Below are 16,411 nucleotides of genomic sequence, written 5' to 3' on the forward strand. Positions count from 1 at the left end.
AAATGGAGACGTTACTGGGTCCACTTGAGCATATTGATGAACAACGGGAGGACAGTGACAGTGACAGTGACCTCTTTAAGATAAAATTTTGAAATTATGGATATCCAAAATATTTCCCACGTAGTCTACTTGAAAATTTAGTAGTTGATTATTTCTGTGTTAGACCATCGTTCTGTAACTGTACCTCATGGTTATTCACTAATAAAATAAATAAATAAATAAATAAATAAGTAGATCACCTTTCTTGAAAACCAGAATCTCCTCTTTTGCCATCTTGGTCCTGGAGCTGTAAAAAAATGAACATACTTAGAGGCCTAAATTTTAAATATTATTTATAAAACTTTCCAGGAACAATTTATAAATGTCAACAATTGAAATATGCAAAAGACACATGACCATGTGTGGGTTAGAAAGGCCCTTTAAAGCTGGACCACCCTCAGGTCAGGAAAGGCCCAGTGTGATACGGTAGAAGATTGCTTTCATTCTGTTGATTGAGAGGTGGATTGCAGCCTAGAAATAAGAATAAAGAAAAATCATTCCAACCCATTCCTGAGCCATATGCTGTTTTCTTACCTTACTCTGGCAGATTTCCTTAGATGAAGAAAGTGTTTTAATCAGTTTGTGCTTTAAATAAAGAAGTACCATAGACTGCCTGGCTTGTATATGACAGCACTTGATTTCTCTCAATTCAGGAGTCTGGAAGTCTTAGATCAGGGAACTAACCTGGCATATTCTGATGGGTTGCAGGTTTTAGCTTCTCATTCTGTCCTCACATGACCAAGGGCCTGAGCAGTCTCTGGAGGATCTTTAATAAGGTCACTTATCCCATTCAGTGTATTCTGTCTGTCCTCATGACTAGATTACTTCCCAAAGTCCCCACCTCCTAGCAGCAGCATAGTATTTTGGCATATAAAATGGAGGGTGTGTGTGTGTAATCCCATCAACGGCCAAAACTCAGAGACTATAAAACCCAGCTCCCGGAAGAGAACAGCGCAGAGTCTCCTGCTCCTGCGCCTGGCTGTCCTCACCAGGGCCCCTTGAGGGGAGCGGGTTGAGTTTCCCTCCCCACTCCGACCAGGGCTCCGGCAGCCGAAGACCTCCAGAACCAGGCACCACCATGCTGAGACCACTCTCCGCACACATGAAGGTACTGGCAGAGGAACAAAGGCTTGCAGGTCCCAGGGCTGAGACCTCCAAGCCTGCTCGGATGGGGGCTGAGTATCTTCCACCCAGATCCTCCAAATTCCAGTAGGCGGGGGTCACACCCACCAACTGGCCCCCTGGCACCATGTAATCCCATCAACGGCCAAGACTCAGAGACTATAAAACCCAGCTCCCGGAAGTGACATCTTATGATCTCATTCCTACTTTGGACAAACTGGCAGGCTACCGAATGTAACCTGCCCACATGGCAGAGTCTGGCAAACTCCCCGTGGCGTACCCAATATGCCAAATACCAGTAACAATGATGGGTTTCATTCTCCTTACCCTGAAAGAGCCTTGAATATGGCACTTTTTTAAAAATCTCAGGGCTAGGATGAAGGAGATGTTACTGGGGCCTGCTCGAGGCAATCGACGAACAACAGGATGGTCGTGGTCGTCGTGATCATGTGTGTGTGTGTGTGTGTGTGTGTGTGTGTGTGTGTGTGTATGTTGGGGAGAGGAGGGTGATGAAGGGGAAAACAACTGTTCCATCTATAGTAGATAGCCATCCTATTTAGTGGAATAGTAGACCCAGTGTGTATAGAAGGCACAAACTATGCAGAAAAGGTGAAAATATTTGTATAGCAAGTGTTCTATAGCACATACAAAGATATGGGAACTGAGCATTTGGCTATATTTGATTGGGCTAATGAGATCCTCTACTTACTAATCAAGTTTCTGTTGCCTCCAGCTTGGCATCACCCTGGAAGCCCTCATCTTTTCTCATAAATCTAATCTTTTCTCATTGTTGCCTGTCTGATTCTGGGTTTTCCAACAAAATTCATGAGTCACAGAGAACTTGATTGACTTACCCCATCTGTTGCAATTATTACTATATATAATAAGAAGTTACTAGATTATAGGTTATGTACTAAATAATGTTATATGTATGAATGCTGACTCACCCACGGTCCAGCTTACCTATTCCTTACTAAATCTCCAAGAAGATGACTGCCTAGCAGCTAAAATTCATGAAAACACTGATCCCGACATGGAACCCTAGGAAGGCGAGTGGGCTCAGTAACTGCATTGCCGAAGTCCCAGCAGCCACCCATAACCAACCGCTGCAGCCAGGCCTAGGGCTTAACTCCACTGCTTTACAGACATTGTCTGTAGAGATGCCGAACCGTGAATCATATTAGGTACCCTGATTCCCAAGCTGAGAATTCTGGTATCTTCCTGGAGTCAGGGTGAACTAGCACCCTGCAACCTCCTGCACTTCCAGAAGCCCCAATAGTCAAGTCCCAGCAGCCACGCCACACACAGTTGAGTGGCAACTCATTTGTCCAGACTATAGATCCTGAGGGCTGGAGCGATAGCACAGCGGATAGGGTGTTTGCCTTGCACGCAGCCAACATGGCCAACACGAGTTCGATTCCTCTGCCCCTCTCGGAGAGCTCGGCAAGCTACGGAGAGTATCTCGCCTGCAAAGCAAAGCCTGGCAAGCTCCCCTTGATGTATTTGATATAGCAAACACAGTAACACAGCAACAATTGTCATAATGGAGACATTACTGAGCCTGCTCAAGCAAATCAATGAACAATGATTTGTGGACAGTGACAGTGATAGTGATAGATCCCAAAGTCTCTGGACTGCATATGCCATTGCAAACAACACCTCCCAAGTCCTCGATACTGACATGCCAGTAGGAGCACACCAAATCAAATGGGAACGTGAACAGAGAAGTCAACTAAACTCAACAATAAAAAACAGTAACACGGAAGGCTCAACTAGCATTGAACAACTTAGTAAATTCTTAGACAGGGACTTAATAACCCCATGATCAGATAAAACAAATTTCACATAAAAATTGACTTTCTTAACACTTGTTGAATTTAATATTCACTGTATCACTGTATCACTGTCATCCTGTTGTTCTTCAATTTACTCGAGCGAGCTCCAGTAATATCTCCATTTGCCGGGCTCTCTGATATATATATATATATATATATATATGTGTGTGTGTGTATAAAATTATCACACCATATATTTAATATATAATCAAATATATGCCATTTAATATATATATCAAATATATGGTGTGGTAATTCACGGCCACACGGTCGAGGAATATGTTCTCTCATACGTGAGGCTTGGCCCGAGCATGTGGAAAGTGGGCTGGAGCATGATGGGGGTTGGGTACTGGAGGTCGGCTGCTAGGGCTGGGTCCCTTGGGGTAGGGAGGGCTCTCACCCACCCCCCTCTGGGGCACCCTGAGTGAAAACAGCCTGGTGCAGAGTCCGGTGGCATGGTTATGGGGGCCTCATTTTATACTCCTGTCTGGGAGGAGCAGCCATGAGTTCTGGAATTTAATATTGAAGCTTTTTTATTTAATCAATTTTAACTCAACAGTTGTGACTTTTGACATTAAAATATACTTTAAAAATTCTTAAGTAAAACAGAAAAAGAACATTATATGTATGACTTATCTAATTCCCACCATAAGCAAATTGATCAGGAATAATCATTAAATTTGTTTAAAAAAATTAACGTATTTATTTTTATAAAGACACCATGGCTGACAAAGTTGTTCATATTAGAGTTGTTTCAGTCTTACACTGTTCCAACACCACTCCAAATCACAATTAAATTTATTTTAGGAAGAAGAAAATGAAGACCAAGTCAAACAGTAAACCCTGAATTTGGGCCCAGACAGCCTGTCTCCAGCCCCAATGATCTTAATCACATATAAATTAATGGTCATTGGTCAGATGCTCTCACTCATCCATATTTGGCTGTGCCTGAAAAGGAAAAAAGTACTTGTTGTAGTGCCTGAGCAAGACAAAGATGGAGTTGAGGTCAGGGTCACATAATTAAAAATCGCCTAAGCATGTGGCAGTGAAATTGAGCTAACACTTGATTTAACATGACAATCATCTGTGGTAACCAAGTCTGCACTAATGTAAAGTGACTGGCTAACAAAAATGTATACTTCTGGTGCTATTTAAAAGCAAAAGCATGAATAAAAAAGGAAAAGCTTCCCCTTTACTGAAACAAAAGTTAAGTTCTACTGGATCTTTCATTTTGTTCAACAAACCCTATAAAAAAAACCAAAAAACTGGGGACTGGAGAAATACACAGCGGGTAGGGCGTTTGCCTTGCACGCAGCCGACCCGGGTTTGATTCCCAGCATCCCATATGGTCCCCTGAGCACCTCCAGGAGTAACTCCTGAGTGCAGAGCCAGGAGTAACCCCTGTGCATCGCCAGGTGTGACCCAAAAAGCAAAAAAAAAAAAAAAGGTTAATGTTCTCATAAAATGCTTTTTTCAGATATTCTGTCTCTGATTAATGTAGACTTTCAAAGCCATTATAACTTAACTATATTTCATGCTATTTTGTTGCCGAAAAGTGTACAGACGTCTTATATTTCTTAAATACATCTTTCTGTTTCCTTATTAATGAAATGCTTTCCTAATTTTTAATACCTACAATGTGTTTCTTGCAGTGCTTTTAAGTACACCACACCCTTTTTGAATTTAGCATTAACCTTAAAAAGATTACTGTAAGTGCAATTCTTTTCAAAGAATTTTTCCCTATTACATAAGTGCTTGGTTTTTTTAAACTCTGGTTACTAAAATATTTTAAATAATGGACTTTGGAGGTATTTTTAGTTTTCTTTTAATACTTTTATTAGAATTTGTGATACGTTGCAATGTGTACATGAATTTTTTTCAGTGTAGAGATATTACTGCCATCACCTCTGTAGTAATTATCCTTTCTATCTTCTCTGTCATGCATAGTTAAGATTCTTAAATTTTACTTTGTCGGGCTGGAGCAATAGCACAGCGGGTAGGGCAATTGCCTTGCACGCGGTGGCCACCCAGGTTCAATTCCCAGCATCCCATATGGTCCCCTGAGCACCATCAGGTGTAATTCCTGAGTGCAGAGCCAGGAGTAGCCCCTGTGCATTGCCAGGTGTGACCCGAAAAAGCAAAAGAAAAAAATTTTTTTTACTTGTCTTTTTCTCTATATCCATGGCACTTTTTTTTTCATTTTTTCATTTGCATCTCCTTGTCTTTTTATTTCAGATTCTAGGGATTCTTCTCAAGTTTGTTTTCTCAGTATATGCAGCATTGTGTGTAATCTTTACTCCTTCAAACAGATGAACTTTTATTATTTCTGAAGACTGAATATCCTTGCTACTCTTTCCTGCCTTGTCTAAATATATTCCAGTCTGACCTGTTGTCTTTTCACCTTGGCTTGTTTCAAGGACTTTGTACTCCTATTTTATAATGCTCCTCTTTTCTTACAAACTATTCTAATTTCTACAGATCTCACAAACCCACTTTTTCGATTGCTCATCCTTAATATTCAGATAAATGTTTACAAATAAGCACTACATAGGGAATCTAATGCTTTCAAAGATTGCTGTCCCTGCTTTCCCCCATGAGATTAAAGAAACTGAGGCTTTCAGAAATGACTATTCAAAAAGGTTGTATTTGATGTGAGATTAGTTCTTAGGACACTGACGTTAGCTTTTAGTTCACATAATGAAGTGAAATACTCTTTAATAGGTCCTAGTACATATTAATTTCTAAATGATGTATTAATATTAAATTATTAAAAAATGATAAATATAAAATATAAAAATTTGATCTTTTCAGATGGGCTGGAGTGATAGCAAGAACCGGTAGGGTGCTTGCCTTGCATGCAGTCAACCTGGGCTGTCCCTGGTTCTATTCCTCTGCCACTCTTGAAGAGCCCGGCAAGTTACCAAGAGTATCTTGCCCGCATGGGAATGCCTGGCAAGCTACCCGTGACGTATTCGATATGCCAAAAATAGTAACAAGTCTCATAATGGAGACGTTACTGGTGCCCGCTCAAGCAAATCTATGAACAACGGGAGGACAGTGCTATACAGTGCAAATATTTTCAGATATTAAAAAGGGAAGTGGACTGGGAGACTATTTCATTTGATTTCAGTACTGCTCTCTCAAGAGAAACTTTGGCAATATTATGGTTTCTAAAATGCATAGCTTACCAGTGTCCCAACTATAGACGTAACAATGGCTTGCTAGACATCAAGTGACATAAAAGAACGCTATAAAGCATCATGCTTTAAATATATATTTAGCATCATTTATTTTGTAACAGTTAAAACATGATGAAAAATATGTAAGTGCATATAACACAAAAAATCACTCAAAAACACAAAAACCATTAACAATTTGTCAATTTACTTTCAGTCTTTTAAATTTAGTTAAAATATCATTGAGGCATCAAATGGCTTACAAGAATGTAATTTTTTCAAATTTTTGATTTTATAAAGTAGTTCACAATATTTTCACTTAATCACTTAATCACTTAACTTCCCGTTAGTCGTCGATTTGCTCGAGCGGGCGCCAGTAACGTCTCCATTTGTCCCTGTCGCGTGCTAGTGTAGCCCAATGGCATCTGTTCGCTCCGGGAACATGAAGGGCCTCAAACTGATCGTTCATGATCTTGACGAAGAAGTCTGACTAGCAGGAAGGTGGGCGGCCATGTGGTCTTTTGACATCACACAATATTTTATTACATTTAATACTCGAACACAAATGCCACCACCATACACCTTCCCACCGTCATATTTCAGGTGTTTTCATCCCTACCCCAATCCCTGTCTCAAAGCAGAACTGAAATAATATAATATTTCCCTCTAAGGTCGGTTGCCTCCTACTATAAATCACATCAGAAGTGGTGCAGTACTCTTGGAGTATGGCTAGGGTGGGTCCTATGAAGTGTCTCACTGTCCAGGAAATGGTTCACTCATGGTTGAGGCTTGGCCCAAGCGTATAGAGAGCGGCTACGAGCACGGAGACCGTTGAGCTCTGGAGGATTTTGGCTGCCGGAGCTTGGTCCCTTGGTGCGGGGAGGGCTCTCACTCATCACCCTCTGGAGAGCCCTGAGTGAAACCAAGAATGTAAATATTCATATTTAAGACATACTCTTACACTATTACACCAAATTAGACCAAAGTTATGAACCATGGTTCCTTAGGCTGATTCTGAATCAATATGAAAGGCCCTCCCATTGATCGTTGATTTGCTCGAGCGGGCCCAGTAACGTCTCCATTGGAGACTTTGTTGTTACTGTGTCTGGCACATCAAATACTCTCGGTAGCTTGCCGGGCTCGGGATCTTAAAATACATTTATAGTACATTATGACTATAGAATGCCCAAACTGGTGCTATTCAACACAAATACATAAAATCATGTGCATCTTATATAGATTTATAAGAGTGTTAAAACAAATTATATATGAATCAGTAAGGGGAAAATATGCCTAGTTCATCTTTTTCTTACCAATATTTGTAGTTTTGTTAATGTCACTCTATGAGTTCTTAAAAATTACTAATTAGCCTGTGTTTCCCATGTATTTATTTTTTGGGGTTTTTTGGGGTTTTTTTTCTTTTGGGGCTACACTTAGCCATGCACAGGGGTTACTCCTGGTTCATGCACTCAGGAATTACTCCTGACTGTGCTTGGGGTACCATATGGGATGCTGGAAATTGAAACCGGGTGGGGCTGTGTGCAAGGCAAATGCTCTACCCACTCTGCTATCACTCCAGACCCTTTCCCACATATTTGTATCCTAATTGACTTCATTTTTTATGACCATTATAATGTGTCTTCAAGAGATATATACCTTCTACAGAAGAATGCATCCTCTCAAGAAACTTTTGAATTTTTGGTTATTACAAAAGTATTATCCTGGTCTCTCTATTCTCAAAATAATTATTTTAATTTTTAATTACTCTGCCATTATTTTCACTATTTTCTAGCCAAACCTAGTAATTGATAGTTTTTCAAATAAGCCATATGCTCTCTGATCCTTGACTTCGCATCTATTATCCACTTGTGTTTACTGTCCTTTTCCTTCCTATAAGTACATATACAAACACCACACCACATGTACCACAAACAATGCTGTGCAATACACATAATTCAAATAAACCACACAACACAAACCACAAACATGCGTACAACATACCACATATGCACCCACATACCACACAGCACGCAATACACATAACACTATGCCCATCACATATACATATCACATAGCACACATTATACAGATGTACACTGAATATATTTCCCAAGCTCTGATGATGACTTGTTATTTTTATCAGAGCACCTCATAAGAACCATGTACCATAGCTATTAACTTCTTAGACTTCCTCGCTAGTCTGTCTTTGTCATGAGGACTGGGACATGTCATCTTTGGTCTCTACATTCCTCATCATTTATTATTGCGTAAGAAAGTATAAGCTTAGAAGATAGTTCTTTGAATATAGATAATATTGAGTGATAAATATATTCTCCTCCCTAGTAATGGAAAATAATGTCAATCTAGTAACTGTCATGACTTTGAGACCTTGTTTGAATGCAAAGACTATAAGTTTTAGTCAAAACTTGGTTCAGATATTGAGCTCTGCTGCTAATCTGCTCAGTATTTTTAGAATATCGACCTTATACCTTTGAAAATTTACTGAAACAAATGGTGAACCTACAATATAAATTATAAGATTGTCTGACTATAAATGAAATAATGAGTATATGTAAAGAATCCAATATGTAGTAGTGACTCAATAGAGTTCACATTTTTCTATGTATTGCTATGTATTTCAACCATTTGTATATATCCAATAAGACAAGTATCTAAAACATTCAAAGAACCTGATTCTTTTTTAAAAAATTTTATTTTCATAAAGTTGTTCACAATAATGGATTTCTGGCCAGAGCGACAGCAGGTAGGGCATTTGCCTTACATGCAGCTTGACTCTGGTTTGATCCCCTGCAACCCATATGGTCCTCCGAGCACCACCAGGAGTCATGCCTGAGTGCAGAGCCAGAGATAACCCCTGAGCATCACCAGGTGTGATCCAAAAAGCAAATAATAATAATAATAATGGATTACATTCAATATTTAAGTACCAACCCACCACCATTACACTTTCCTATCACCATTATTTCAAATTTCACCCCTGCCACTCAAGCCTGCCCAGCAGGCAGATGCTAGGTAATTTTTTTTATATTGCTTGTTATGAATAGCATGAGATAACATGCGGCTGTGAAAGCAGCCGTGTGCTCCTGGAATTCTAAAATTTTAAATAATTGGGGTCCAGAGACATCTCTGCAGCGAGATGCTCGGTTCTGAGATTCATTTGTGAGTCTCTAGAGCATGGCCATTAATGCACTTAAATGTCACGCAGAGGCCACTTGTGGGCATGACAGCCAGGACCCCGTATGGTGGGGGTGGGGAGATGGGAAGGACTGCCCATTTTCCATCCCTCGAGGCCTGAGTTTGCAGTCACTGCTCCCATATACCTGGATTTTTCATTGGGTTCTGGAACTTTGCGGTCGCTGGCATACATAGGGGTCAGGTGGAGCGACTACCTGAAAACCTGATTATTCAGTATGTATTTTTCTTTGAATCATCAAGGCCCAAAACAGGGCCATCTAATATTGTCCATATTATTGCTACATACAAGACTATTCTTCTAAGGAAATATTGAAAGAATACTAGCTATAATCACAGTTGGGGAAAAAAACCCTAAGCTCTAGAGAGATAACAGAGCAGATAGGTTGTTTTTCCTTGTACAAGGTCAACCTGGGTTCTATGCTCTGCATCCCATATGGTCCCCTGAGCTCCACCAGGAGTGACCCAGTCCAGAAGCACAGATTCAAGAGAAGTCCCTGAGCACTGACTGATGCTCACTCCCCCAACGGCTTACATTTTCCAAATGCAAGAGAAATAAAATAAAACACCACCTGACCAAATAGTCTACTGCTTAAATCTTTTTCGTTTGTACCATCAATATTACTGCAGGTGTTTGGGGATTTGGAATAACTATAAATAAAAGTCCTATAGTCCCTGACGGCAAAAGAAAAGAACTTTTGGAACATGCTCTACTTTCCATTTCTAAAAATATATTTAGTTTGGCTACACTAAAGAAGCATATAAAATCTTTTTAGTTGAAAATCAGACTTAAGCTGGTGGTACCTTTGGTATGGGCATGTGTACACATGCATGAACATATAGGCACATGTCTGCACCCAGAGCAGACACCCTCTGAAACCAGTCTTTCCTTTACCACAGCCACTCTTTCCGTGCACCTCTTATATTCTTTTCTTGAAGATAAAAGGCATGTGGTTCCATCTGCCAAAAAGATTAACCCAAAGTAAAAGTCACATATAGTGCAATACCCCAAACTCCATCCAAGTTGGCTATCTACCACTGTGCTATCGCTCCAGCCCTCTTTTTTTTTTTCCAACTCAGACCCACTTCCACAGGATGGTTTGTCCTCGGGCCTCATTCCATGCAACTCTACATTATTAAATGCAGACTGTGATATCCCTCTCACAGTGTTAAGCACAAAAATGTGTTCAATACATTTGTGCCACTTGTATCTTTTAAAGCCCTTCTGAGCCTCCTGAAATCATCAGCAATGTTCTACAGTAACACCTACGAACGAACCTTTCATTTTAGGTTTCAAACATCCTAAACTATAAAGAAATTCTAAGCCATATTTGTAAAAAATACTCGCTAATTTTAAAGTCTCACAACTAATGAAAGAATGCTAAAAGCAATGGCGATATTTACATATTTGCAGGTTTATGACATATTTTACAAGGCTAATAAAAGTTATAAACAGATACTGCATTGACTGTAGTCCACAAAGGTAATAAGAGTTTGAAATGCATGCTACAGGGTCAGAGAGAAAAAAATCAGGTAAAGCGTTTGCTCCATATGCACATAACTGACTCAGGTTCAATCTCTGGTATCACATTCCAAAACACCATTAGGGACAGTCCCTAAGAACAGACCTAGAAATAAGCCCTGAGCACAGCTGGGCTAAAAAAATAATAATAACAAAATAAAATGCATGCTACATGTTGCCTGCCAAATCTGTTAACAGTGTTTTTGTTGGTGTTCATTTGGAAGTGACGTGAAATATAAATTTAAAGACCTTTAAAATATAAACTCTGTATTCACAGACTTTGTTTCTATCCTCATCATATTCTCTATATTTATTATGGCAAGGAAACCAGAGGGAAATAAAGAAGGGAATGGGCTGAAATTACCCCAAAAAAGAGGTAGAAAAAGAGAAGTTCCCAGAGCCAACAAGACAATTATGATGAGATTATTTATAGGTTGAACAGAGGAATTTCTCTCCATAATTCTCTGGAATCTTACTCATTGTTGTCAAGGAAACCTTTACCTTCCCCACTTTCTCCTACACCCCTTAATATTCCAGCAGAGTGGACAGCAATGGGAGCCCTGGCAATCAAGTCAACGAATTAACAGGCCATCTGTAGAATTGCCCCAAATTTCTCTGGCAGAAGAGAGATATTTTTCCTGCAAAGATGCCTGAAGGGTTTGTAACTTTAACGGGTTGTTTTTTCTTTAGTAATTACAAGGCAGCTATGAACACTGAACACTGGGTGCTATTTAAAATGATGAATTATTTAAATTTGAAAACAAGAGGCCTAAAATGATTGGGACAATACACAAAGAGTTATCATGCTTAAAACTTGAAATTCTTTTTGGTTGGGGCTGTGGGGGGGTGTCCACATTCTTCTATGCTCAGAGATCACTTCCAGTGAGGTTTGGAGGACCATAAGGAATGGTGGGGTTCAAATTAAAGTCAGCTGTATATAAGACAAGCATCTTACCCACTGTACTCGCTCTCTAGCCCTATGAGTTGAAGTGTAGCATTGCAAGTCCATCATGATAGTGCAGCAGATAGCGTGCTTGCTTTGCAGATAGCAGACCTGGATTTGACCTCCCACACCCTATAGGATCCCCAAAACCACCAGGAGTGATCCCAGAGCACAGAGCCAGGAGGAAGCCCGGAGTACCACCAGTTAGTGGCTCCCAATTTTTAAAAGTATATTTGTAACATGGTATGATATATTTTTGCTAATATAAAATGTGTGACCTGATGTGATTGTTCTGTGGGTTAATAATTTGAGTGAAGAGAATTACATAGACCTATTGCATGGAGAAAGTAAATATGATACATTAAAAGACAATGGCTTTGATATCATCCTCTTCAAATTTTCTTCCTTCCTAAAGACCCTTAAATCTGACTATTCCCCTTAACCTGCTTCGTCCCTAATTTCCCTGAAAATATAAAGTTACTGTTGCCAAATCCAAATAACATTCTTCACTTTCTAACTCACTCATCTTCCTTCCCAGCATCTAAATTCGTGAATTCCCTTTTTCTTGACTTCTCTGAGATCATCTTTCTCAGGTATCATCTCTTCACTTTAGTCATTTCTTCCTAATACCCTTGTAAATATGTCTTTCTTTTTGGTCCCTTTAGTGTTATTACTGAAGCTATTTCTGAAGATTCTATTGATCTCTCTCAACAAACTGAACTTTATTTTTCTGGCAACTTCATCTATGCAGATGATTTTATGTGCTCTCTTTCCTAAACATTTTCTGATCTATATAGCTTTAGGCCAAATATCTCTCCAGAGACTTAGTCCTTTTCAGCGTATTTCCTCCTAGACAATAGTATCATTGCCTATCTACCTTTACCAAACTAATTAAAATTGAGACTTAAATCAATGATAATTATTTATTTGATTCACAAATTTAGAGGTTATCTAGGAAGTTCCCACTTAAGTCAGAGTAGTAGTGGAAACTATGGCAGAGACAGATAATCTCAAAGTCTTTTTTTTTTATTTGAATCACTGTGAGATAGTTACAAAGCTTTCATGTTTGAGCTTCAGTCGTACAATGATTGCACACCCATCCCTCCACCAGTGCACATTCTCCACCACCAATGTATTATTACTCCCCCCATTCCAAACCTCCCCTCCCCCATCTCTATGGAAGACAATTTCCCCCATACTCTTTCTCTAATTTGGGGCATTATGGTTTGCAGTATAGATACTGAGAGACCCTCACGTTTGGTCCTTTATCTACTTTCAGCACACATCTCCCATCCCAAGTGATCCCTCCAATAATCATAGACTTAGTGATCCCTTCTCTACTCCAGCTGCCTTCTCCCCCAGCTCACGAGGCAGGCTTCCAACTATGGAGCAATATTCCTGGCCCTTGTGTCTACTGTCCTTGGGTTTCAGTCTCATTTTATATTATCCTATATTCCACAAATGAGTGCAATCATTCTGTGTCCTTCTTTCTGACTCATTTCACTTAGCATGATATTCTCCATGACCATCTATTTATAAGCTAATTTTATAACTTCATCTTTTCTAACAGCTGTGCAGTATTCCATTGTGCAGATGTACCAAAGTTTCTTTAACCAGTCGTCTGTTCTCGGACAATCGGGTTGTGTCCAGATTCTGGCTATTGTGAACAGTGCTACAATGAACATACAGGTGCAGATGTCATTTCTACTGTGCTTTTTTGCACCCTGGGGATATATTCCAACAAGTGGTATTGCTGGGTCATATGGAAGCTCAATTCTAGCTTTTTAAAGATTGTCCATATTGTTTTCCAAAAAGGCTGGACCAGTCAGCATTCCCACCAACAATAAAAGAGAGTCCCTTTTTCACCACATCCGTGCATGCCAGCACTGGCTGTTCTTTTTCTTTTTGATGTGTGCCAGTTTCTGTGGTGTGAGATGATATCTTATTGTTGTTTTGATTTGCATCTCCCTAATTAATGATGTAGAGCATCTTTTTCATGTGCCTTTTGGCCATTTCTATTTCTTTTTTGAGGAAGATTCTGTTCATTTCTTCTCCCTATTTTTTGATGGGGTTGGAGAATTTTTTCTTCTACAATTCTACTAGTGTCTTGTATATCCTGGATATTAACTCCTTATCAGATGGGTATTGGGTAAATATTCTCAAAGTCTTCATTCAAATTCCTGTTGTATGTTGGAAGGCTTAAAGAATGATGTCAGAGAAGCCAGACTTTCTATATAATAATGAAAATAATTAATAGAGAAAAATAATGATTTGAGATTTAAGTAGCTAATTTGGGGAAAAGTTTAAGAAAGCAAGGAGTTGGTCTTGACAGGTTTCTGTCAGGAAGTTTGACTAATCATATAGTTGTGTCTTTGTATCTTATGATCTGATACTCACAGAGTACTGGGTACCATTATTCTCCTGATAGATGCAAATCTCATAGAAAATTTAAGAACATTTTATTCTTCTACCATAAGATTAAATAAATCAAATCAAATTGATGATTTTGTATATGACAGAAAAAACAATGTCACCTACAAAATATCCATGAGTATTAATGAAGTTATCAGTACATCAAAAGGACTTAATATTTACCGGCATTCATGCAACAAATGAAGGTCAGCAAAATAGCTATTAATAAACCTGAGGACATACATTTACAGCAAAAGTAGGACACTTTAGCTTACAGGAGAAAAGATTTCAAAACATAAAGTTCACAGTAGAAAACCGTAATACCCCATTCATATTGCAGGTTAGATAAAGCAAAGAGGAAAGTCAATAAAAAAATAATAGTCTTAAATGACAAGTTGAAGGAGCTTAACTTAAAAGATATGTTAAGGGATGTCACCCCTACAAAGCTAAATACACATTCTTGTAGAGTGCACATGAAATATTCTGTAAGATAGATTAAGGCAGCAAAGCCATAAAGTATTCATAGACTGCAGTAAGAAGCTACAAGTGGCCAAAAAGTATGGACTTTCTCTAACAAAAGATGATCTGACCACTTCTACTGCCCAAATCTCACCTGTCAGCAGCATTGTCTAACGACAAGCCCTTGATATGGCACCATTCATCAGGGAAACTTGCGAAGCCACCTGATTAAATATTAGTTATATCAAAACTACTTCTCTTATAGCACATAACAATTCTGGTTACAATCCACGTGCAATCTGCACTTATTTTTGCCTGTGACCCTCTACTAATGCCACTATATAAGGGTTTATAGAATACCTTACTAATGAATTACTGACAAATTGTGCCCGTTATAAAATTACCAAGTATTACCATGTTCAAGTATCAAGTCATGTAATTATTTTTAATTTTTAGACTAATTTAAAACTAAAGTAACTAGTCTTAATTTTTTCCTATAGTCCAGAAGCTCCTGGAAACATTAAAATAGGTGGTTGAAGGTTCTGGTTAGGCAAGTTTTGGGACAAAACTTTGTGAAGCTGAGTACCATACTCTAGGATGTGATATGCACACAAAACAGATATTGATATGTATTTTCGCTCCAACTAAAATGCCTGTGTCCAGGAAATAACAGGTATGTAAAGGATTTGGCCCTACATTTACCAAGGAACATATTAAAGTTCCTATGAACTTGAAATTATAATTCTCAAAGGAGTGTCATAATTTTTACTAGTAAGTGGACCAGCAAGCAAAGCAGAGATTAGCATATTGGAGGAGACCATAGATCATGATTTCCTTGAAGAGCTAGTCAATAGAAGCTATACAATGCTCTACACACACAAAACAAAATATGTCTGAACTCCAGAGAATATACTGATATTTGTCTCGGTATTTCTTTGTTCAGCGACATCAGCATGTGAGTAATCATAGTAACTGTAAGACAATAAGAGCATGGAAAACTAGACCTTCTCAATCCAAGGTCAAGGTAACATCACCAAGTACAACAATGGAAGCAACATTACTCCATTATACAGAAGCACCTTTGTCCATGTAATAATCTATTAATTGGGGTTTTTTTGAGAATGATATTTTAATTGAATCATCGTGAACTAAAAAGTTACAAAGATATTTAAAAAGTTACAAAGATATTTATGATTGAGTTTAGGACATGCATATATATATTATTGCAACACCAATCCCTTCACCAGTGCCACTACCCTCCACCAATGTCTGCAATTTTCCTTCTCCTCCCCAGCCTACCTCTGTGACAGGCATTTCCCCCCACTCAAATGTTCCCTTCCCTAACTTCCCCTTCTCCCTTGCCCTAGTACCCAGCTGCTTACTGAAGACCAGTTCTCCTGCTCATTATTTCTTTTGCCATTAAGCATTTGATATTACTCTATGAGGTTTCTTTATATCCTTTATAAGAGAGAGATAATTCTGATGCTATTCCTCTCTATCTCTGGCTGATTTCACTGAGCTATTTACTTCTATAGATCTAATTAAGAAAAAAATTGCTTGTAATATCACTTAATCACTTAATCACTTAACTTCCCGTTAGTCGTCGATTTGCTCGAGCAGGCGCCAGTAACGTCTCCATTTGTCCCTGTCGCGTGCTAGTGTAGCCCAATGGCATCTCTTCGCTCCGGGA

The sequence above is a fragment of the Sorex fumeus genome, unplaced genomic scaffold, assembly GCF_029834395.1.
Source record: "Sorex fumeus unplaced genomic scaffold, SorFum_2.1 ptg000038l, whole genome shotgun sequence".
In the NCBI taxonomy this organism is placed as follows: Eukaryota; Metazoa; Chordata; class Mammalia; order Eulipotyphla; family Soricidae; genus Sorex; species Sorex fumeus.